General features: G+C 41.5%; 1 pseudogene; it reads left to right on the top strand.

Moving 5' to 3' along the window:
• Nucleotides 1-2,693: 2,693 nt before the first annotated feature.
• LOC126931582 (60S ribosomal protein L13a-like) lies at nucleotides 2,694-3,292 on the top strand (annotated as a pseudogene).
• The last annotated feature ends 5,219 nt before the right edge of the window (nucleotides 3,293-8,511 follow it).

Genomic DNA, 8,511 nt, shown 5'->3' with positions numbered 1-8,511 from the left:
TGCAGCTGCTTTGGAAAAGCAGTTTGGCAGTTCCTCAAAAGGTTAGACAGAGTTACCATATGACATTTCACTCCTAGATATATACCCAATATATATACCTAGATATATAGAAAAACTTGTACATGAATGTTTATAACAGCATCATTCATAACAGCCAAAAAGTAGATACAACCCAAATGTTCATTAACTGATGAATGGATAAATAAAATGTGATATGTATATATAACAGACTATTATTCAACAATAGAAAAGAAGTACTACTACATGCTATAAGATGAATGAATCCTGAAAACATTATGCTAAGTAAAAGAAGCCATGGCAAAAGCCCCCATACTTGACTATTCTATTTTTATATAATATCCACAAAGGGTAAATCCACCCAAAAAGTAGATTAGTGGTTGCCTAGGACTGGGGGATTATGAGAAAATAGGGAGTGACTGCTGAGGTATATGGGGTTTTAGAGGGTGATGAAAAAACCATTGTGCAGGGCCCAGTGGCCCACCCCTGTAATCCCAACAATTTGGGAGGTTGAGGTCAGTGGTTTGCTTGAGCCCAGGAGTTAGTGAAACTCCATCTCTACCAAAAATACAAAAATTAGCTGGGCATGGTGGTGTGAACCTGTAGTCCCAGCTACTTGGGCGGTTGAGGTGGGAGGATCACTTGAGCCTGGGAGGTGGAGGTTGCAGTGAGCTGAGACTGGCCACTGCACTCCAGCCTGGGCAAATGAGTGAGACCCTGTCTCAAAAAACAAAAAGAAAAGAAAAGAAAAGAAAAGAGAAAAACATGTTCTAAAATTGATTGTAGTAGTAGTTGCATGTCTCTGTGAATGTACTAAAAACCACTGAAGTGTACACATTAAATATGTGAATTGTGTAGTGTATGAAGTATATCTCAATATAGCTGTTATTTTTAAAAAGTGGAAAAGAGAAATCAATTAAAGTCAGAAATTAAAACCAGAAATTACTAGAAATAAAGTAAAATCCTGGAACTTTCAGAATCACATGAAGGACTCTACCCTAGGACACAGAATAGAAATTTTAAGAAAATCTTAACTAGCTTTTAAGGGAAGAGTGACTTGCATATGGAAGAGGACTACATTTGTCACAGTCCCCACTTAAGTGTTGCTGTAATGGAATACCTGAAGCTGGGTAATTTATACAGAAAATAGATTTAGTTGGTTCATGATTCTGGTGACTGGAAAGTTCAAGATTGGGCAGCTGTATCTAGAGAGGTCCTCATACTGCTTCCTTACACTCATGATAGAGAGTGGAAGGTGGGGCAGGTGTATGCAAAGAGGCCACATGGTAAGAGAAGAAGCAAGAGAGAGAAACTGAGGAACCCAGGCACTATTTAGCAAGCTGCTGTCTCTGATGTAAAATAATCCATTCCTGAGAAAGGAAGAACTCATTGCAGCCAGAAGGCATTCATGACAGTGGTGTCCCTGTAACCTAAACATCCCCAAGTAGGTCCCACCTCTGAACACTGCTGCCACATTAGGTATCAAATTTCAATATGAGTTTTGGCAAAATAATCACATCCAAACCATGGCAACATTATTGTTGGTGAACATATGAGGAAACTGGCACTCTCATGCCCTGTTGGTATATAGGTGAATTGGTACAATGTGCCGAATTTCTGCACATGTGGACCATCTGGCCTAACAAACCCACTGCAAAACATGAGTATACAAAGGTGTTCATCAGAATATTTTTAGTATTGAAAATTGAAGATACTCTGTGTTCATCTATAAGCAGTGCTTCTCAATCCCAGCTGACTTCATGCCCTTTTGATAATAAATACTTTGTAACACTCCCTTACAGTCCTGAAATGAAAGTCATAGGTACATACAACAAAATATACCTAACTGTAATGTGAAAAGGAATTTATAACAAAATATGCATTTCATCGTGTAAATAGTAAAAAAAAAAGATGTATGTCTAAATTCATTGACATAGTGTTTAGTTTTTTAAAAAAAGCAATTTGGATGGATTCAGTAGCTCATGCCTATAACCAAAGCACCTTGGGAGGCTGAGGAGGGAGGATTGCTTGACACCAGGAATTTAAGGTCAGCTTGGGCAACATAGCGATGCCCTGTCTGTACAACAAACAAACAAACAAACAAAAAACAATTAACCAGATGTGGTGGTGTGCCTATAGTCCCAGCTACTGGGGAGGCTGAGATGGGAGGGTCATTTGATCCCATGAGTTGGAGGCTGCAGTGAGTTTGATTATGCCACAGCACTCCTGCCTGGGTGACAGAGCAAGACCCCGTCTCTATAAACAAAGTAAATAATAAATAAAAAACAAAATTTAAAAAAAGCAGCAATTACAGACGTAGTTCTCTTTGTATAAATATATAGTAAAAGGTCTAAAAGAATGCTCACTAGGATATTGATGAATTGACAAATTGTCTCCAGTTATGGGATTTGGAAAGATTTTTATTTTCTTACGCATTTCAATGTTTGAATTTCCTTGCCTTTGTAAAAATTAAAAAGTTTGCATCAAGTCCCATTTAAAGATCACAACACAGATCTCTATGGTTATGGAGCAAGGTCATGCCATCTGCAGTGCAGACTTAAACCCCTTTGGTAAAATAGTTTCTGGCCTTTTCCAAGTGGCTGTTGAAGATGTTGAAGGGGCAGGTTCTGGTAATCGGATGGCCTAGGCCTTTCCTGAGTTGCCTGGTGGTCATAATGGCCAAGCAGGTACTGCTGGGCAGGAAGCTGGAGGTCCTGCACTGCAAGGACATCAGCATTTTTGTCAACTTCTACAGGAACAAGTTTCAGTATCTAACCTTCCACAAGACCATGAGCACCAACTCTCTCTTTAGACCCTACCACTTCTGAGTCTCTTCCACTTTCGGGCACCTAACTGCATCTTTTGGCTGAACCATGAGTGGCATATTGCCCCATAAAACCAAGTGAGGCCTGGCCACCTTGGACCACCTCAAGGTATTTGATGGGATCCACACTCCCTGTGCCCTGCCCTTTGCAAAAGTGGATGGTGATTTCTGCTCTACTCAGGGTTGTGCACCTGAAGCCCACACAGAAGTTTGCCTACCTGGGGCGCCTGGTTCATAAATTTGCCTGGAAGTTCCAAGCAGTGACAGCCATTCTGGAGGAGAAGAGGAAGGAGAAAGTCAAGATCCATTAGGAGAAAGAATGGGGAGGGGCAAAGGGGGAAGGAGCAGTTTATGAGGCTGCAGAAACAGGCTGAGAAGAATGTGAAGAAGAGTATCGGCAGATACACAGAGGTACTCAAGACCCATGGACTCCTGGTCCGAACCCAATAAAGAGTATTTATTCCTCACTCTTGGCCTAGCCTGCCCTTTTTCCGTTGCTGCCCTAGTTTTTGGGGGAACCCAAAGGTGACAGTTCTGATGTCCAAGTGCCACAGGCAATCACTAAGGAGTGGCCTGAAAGACAGCAGTGAGGGGAATACCTGTAAGTGGGCAGAGCTTTGGTTTATGGCTCAAAGTAAAGTTATACATTAATTTATGGGCACTAGCAAAAGGCTTCCTGTTTGGTCACGGGCTGGAAGGACAAATATTGGGGATAAAGAGGTCTGGGAAAGAGGCATGTGGATGACCCTATAAAATGGACATGAAATGTGAAGATCTTTGCTTCATGTGTTAATACCCAACAGAGAGAATCCATCAAAGAAGCACCAGATAACCATAAGGAACGACGTCCCGGCCAGATGACATCAGCCAGTCTCTGCCATTGGCTACACTAGTATTGGCCCAATAGGTAGCCATAGGTGCAGAGATGGAGGTTATACATGGGCCTAATAGCATGGCTCCCAATTAACAAGGCTGATCTAGCTACCACCACTGTCAAATGTCCAATTTACCAGCAACAGAGGCCAATGCTTGGCCCCCAAGGCAGCACCATTCCTTCAGCAGACCTACGAGCTATTTGGTGACAAGTTGTCTACACAGGACCCATTCCATCCTGGAAGTAGTATCAATTTATCTTTATTGGAACTGAAACATATTCCAAGTTGGATCTCCTGCCTGAAGGGTCTCAGGTAGTACCACTGAGGGCTTAAAGTGTTTGATCCACTGACCTAGGATTTGGTACAGCAGTGAGCACAGGACCATGGGCTCCACTGGTCCTACTATATACTACACCACCTAGAAACTGGTACTGATTGAGCACTGGGATGACCTGTTAGAGGTTCAGCTGGGGTGCTAGGTTGCAAAGGATACCCTGTGAGGAGGCACCATACCCCAGGACTCAGTGTACACTCTAAACTGATATTCTCAAATGTGAGAATACAAGAATCCAGGAGCTAAAGAGTAGAAATAGGAATATCTCTGTATATTATGATTCCCAGAGATTTGCTTAGGGAAGTCGTACCTTCTTTCTCCTTAACTTAGAGATTTCGGCTACCAGAGAGAAAATGTTTCCACTAGCAGACACAACAAGAGTCCCATGGAGTGGAGTGTAAGCTGCTGCCTGGTCATTTTAGACTTCTCATTCCAAGAAACAAGGAGACAAGGAGAGGAGTCACCATTCTGGCAAGGGTAATTGATCCTGATTTCAGTAGGGTAGCTGTTCCACAAAAGGGATACGAAAGAATATGTTTGATACCCAAGTGACCCATTTGTGTTTCTCTTGGTTTTTGCTTGCCCAATTTACATGGTCCATGGAAAAGTGTAGCAGCTACAACCTGAGAAGAATTTGGTGATGAAGGACTTGGGCCCCTCACTGAAGAGGGTTTGAGTTATTCCACTAGCTAAGCTACTGTCTTAGTGTGTTTGGGCTGCTATAATAAGTATCACAAATTACATGGCCTATAACAACAGAGTTATTTCTTGTAGTTCTGTAACCTGTAAAATGCAAGATCAAGGTACAAGCAAATTTAGTGTTTAATGAGGGCTCACTTCCTGGTACCTTCTTGCTGTGTCTTCACATGGTGGAAGAGGCAAGGCAGGTGTCTGGGACCTCTTTTATAAAGGCACTAATTGTATTCACGAGGGCTCTGTCTTCATGACCTAATCACTTCCAAATCACCCACCTAATACTATCACATTGGTGACTAGTTTCAACATACAAATTCTGGGGATACCCAAACATTCAGTCCATAGCAGCTACCTAGACCAGCAGAGAGTGAGGGGAATCTAGAATGGGTAGTGGAGGAAGGAAATTACTGCACCAATTATGGCCCCAAGAGCAGCTTTCGAGGCTGTAATTAATCCCACCAACCTTCCTCTAGTAAGTTTCTCCAGTTTCTTGGAAGCCCCACAGAATTTTGGAAGAGCTGCTCCTAGATCTTATATTCATAGAGGTAGACAGTAGCGGATATCATGCGTGGTGTACTACAGATTTCCCCCAATCCAGGAATGAAGCAGTCATTCCACCAGATGCTGAAAGTGTTCAAGGCTGACAACTCTCAACTGAATCCTTCACCATCACTTACCCTCTGCTGAAGAAGGCCTTCTCACCTTTCTGGGTACAGCCAAAATGATTGGTCAATGAGATGGCATAAAGTCTTCAGAATTCCCTGCAGGAATGGCTGAGGCCTCTGTTGGACTTCACTGCAGGTCAACTTCTTCCTTTGCCTAAGCCTGCTTTCTTTACTTGTTCTACAGGTGGATCCTAAGAGCACCCACCAATGAAATATCTGCACTCTAATCTTTATCTCAAAATATTTCCCATGGAATTTGACCTGTGACAGTTTCCTTTCCCCACATATCCCTTAACTGTGAAGACCCTTAATATTGTAAATTTTTAAAAAATCAAAATTGCTTAAATAATGAAGGAGACTTATTGGCTTACATAACTAGACAGGTATCAGGATTTATTTGATCAGGGGCTTACTAATTTCAACAAGAACCTAGTTTTGCTCCACCTGCTTTCTGGGCCTTCCACAGAGGCAGCATTATTCCAAAGCTAGGCTAGTTCATGATAACAGAGTAGCTACAGTAATTCTAGGTTTAAATTCTCACCTCTCATCATCCAAACAGGAAGAGAGCACGCTTTTAGTAGCTTTATCTGAAGAACAAGGAAGTCTTTCTCAGTCACCAGCTCTTCGAGTGTTAGTGACACAAATTGGCCAAAGGAATGTTTGGGTTTCCTAAACTATCCACTGTAGCAAGAAGTATAGGATTACCTTGAATGGTCTGAAATAGTCAGGGCTGCTTCCTGGAATTTGTGTTGTGTTTTAATCTTTGCCCCCAACAATCACATGACTACTACACAAGGTGTTAGAATGGAAGTGATGTTGTGGAGGCAAAGTCTATTGGTTTGTTAGGGCTGCCATAAGGAAAAAAAAAAAAAAATCACAGACTAAGAGGCTTCAACAAACAGAAATTTATTCTCTCACAGTTCTGGAGGCTTGAAGTCCAAGATCAAGGTGTTGGCAGGAGTGCTTCTTCAGAACCCTCTCTACTTAACTTGTAGATGGCTGTCTTGTCTCTGTTTTTATGGTCTTCCTTCTGTGTGCACACATGTCTGTGTCTGTATCTCCTCTTCCTAAAAGGACATCAGTCATATTGGATTGAGGCCTACCCTAAAGAGCTCATTTTAAAACAGTCACCTCTTTAAAGACCTTATATACAATATGGTTATGTTCTCAGTTACTGGGAGTTAGGACTTCAACACATGAATTTCAGGGGACACATTTCAGCCCGTAACACAAACCCAACATCAGCATCAATTACATATTATGTTCATCTGCTTGACTGCTGCACTAAATTGTAATTTCTTTAAGGGCAGGGACAACATCCCTCGTGTAGAGCCCAGTACACAGTAGGTACTCAATATGAGATAACTGCTTGTTGAAGACTATAAAGAGTTCATTGTAGGCCAGGGGTGCTGGCTCACACCTATAATTCCAGCATTTTGGGAGGTCAAGGCAGGCGGATCACCTGAGGTCAGGAGTTTGAGACCAGCCTGGCTAACTAATAGCAAAACCCTGACTCTACTAAATATACAAAAATTAGCTGGGCGTGGTGGTGATGCCTGTAGTCCCAGCTACTCGGGAGGCTGAGGCAGGGAGAATTGCTTGAACCGGGGAGGCAGAGGAGGTTGCAGTGAGCCGAGATTGCGTCACTGCACTCCAGCCTGGGTGACAGAGCAAGACTCCTTCTCAAAAAAACCAAAACCAAAACAAAACAAAAAAAGAGTTCAGTGTATTTGGCACTTACGAGGTCACAGTGACTTTTTCCAGGTCAGACTTCACAATATAAAAATTAAAACCTTATGACAAAAGCTACCATGAGCAAAGTCCAAAGATGATTATGAAAAAAAAATAGTACCTGCACATATGGAACACCAGGAGTTAAGAGTTGTAATACACAAGGGATCATATAGATAGATCAGAAAAGGATGAAAACTCAACACAAAATACGACGACTATGAACAGTCCAAAAATATGAAAAGAATTCAACTCCACTAGCAGTCAGCAAAAAGCGAATTGAAACAACAGTGAAATAGCATTTAATGCCTATCAGACTGACAAAAATTTAAGATTCATGCGTTAGTCCTGGCAAGGGTGTGGGAAATGGGTTTGTTCTACATTTAGATTGGAATATGAACTAAAATAATTCTAGCAGTAGAGGTAATCTGGCAGTGTGTCAGTCATAACAGCATTGGTCACAAGTAACAGCAAACTCAACTCAAAAAAGTTACTTATTAAGTCACATAATTGAAAGTCTACACACAGCCCTATTTAGGTTACCTAAATGGTATCATTAGAACCTAGTCTCTTTTCATGTCTTACTTTTGTCCTCTGAGGAGAAGTCATTCTCAGTAAGGGTCTCTTTTTGTGAAGGGAGGTTACGTATTCCCATCGACAAGTCCAGCACAGAACAAACGTCTCTGATCTAATTCTGGTTGGCTTGAATTGATTCATGTGCCTATCCCTGAACTACAGAACATTAAAACTAGTGGGGTACTACATTCTTATTAGCCAGTCCTGAGTCAAAGTCCAATGTAGAAGCCAACGGAGGACCCAATTCCATTTGTAACCTACAGATTGAGAGGAAGAAGACTAATTCATCTGAAAACTGTTATGGAAAAAACCCAACAAAACAACAAAACATAAAACCCACAACCCTCTACAGGCAGTATCTATTAAAATATATTTTTAAAGGCACATATCTATGGTTTTGACAATCTCACTTTTAGGATCAATTCTATACAAAAATGCGTAATTTTAAAAAGATATACATATAAGGATATTTATTCCAGCATCACTTGTAATGACACAAAATCTAATCTGTATTATCTATCAATACAGAAATAGTTTCAAAAATTATGGTACAACAGGCCAAGTATGGTGGCTCACATCTGTAATCCTAGTGCTTTGGGAAGCTAAGGCAGGAGGATCACTTGAGGCCAGGAGCTGGACACCAGCCTGGGCAACATTGCAAGACCCTGTTTCTACCAAAAGTTAAAAAAAAAAAAAAAAAAATTAGCCAGGCATGGTGGCTCATGCCTGTAGTCCCAGCTACTGGCAAAGTTGAGTCCAGGAATTCAAGGCTGCTGCAGTCAGCTATGATCA

Source organism: Macaca thibetana, chromosome 11, assembly GCF_024542745.1.
Source record: "Macaca thibetana thibetana isolate TM-01 chromosome 11, ASM2454274v1, whole genome shotgun sequence".
Classification (NCBI taxonomy): Eukaryota; Metazoa; Chordata; class Mammalia; order Primates; family Cercopithecidae; genus Macaca; species Macaca thibetana.
The sequence above is the reverse complement of the archived record's forward strand: the minus strand, read 5'-3'. Positions and strand labels throughout refer to the sequence as shown.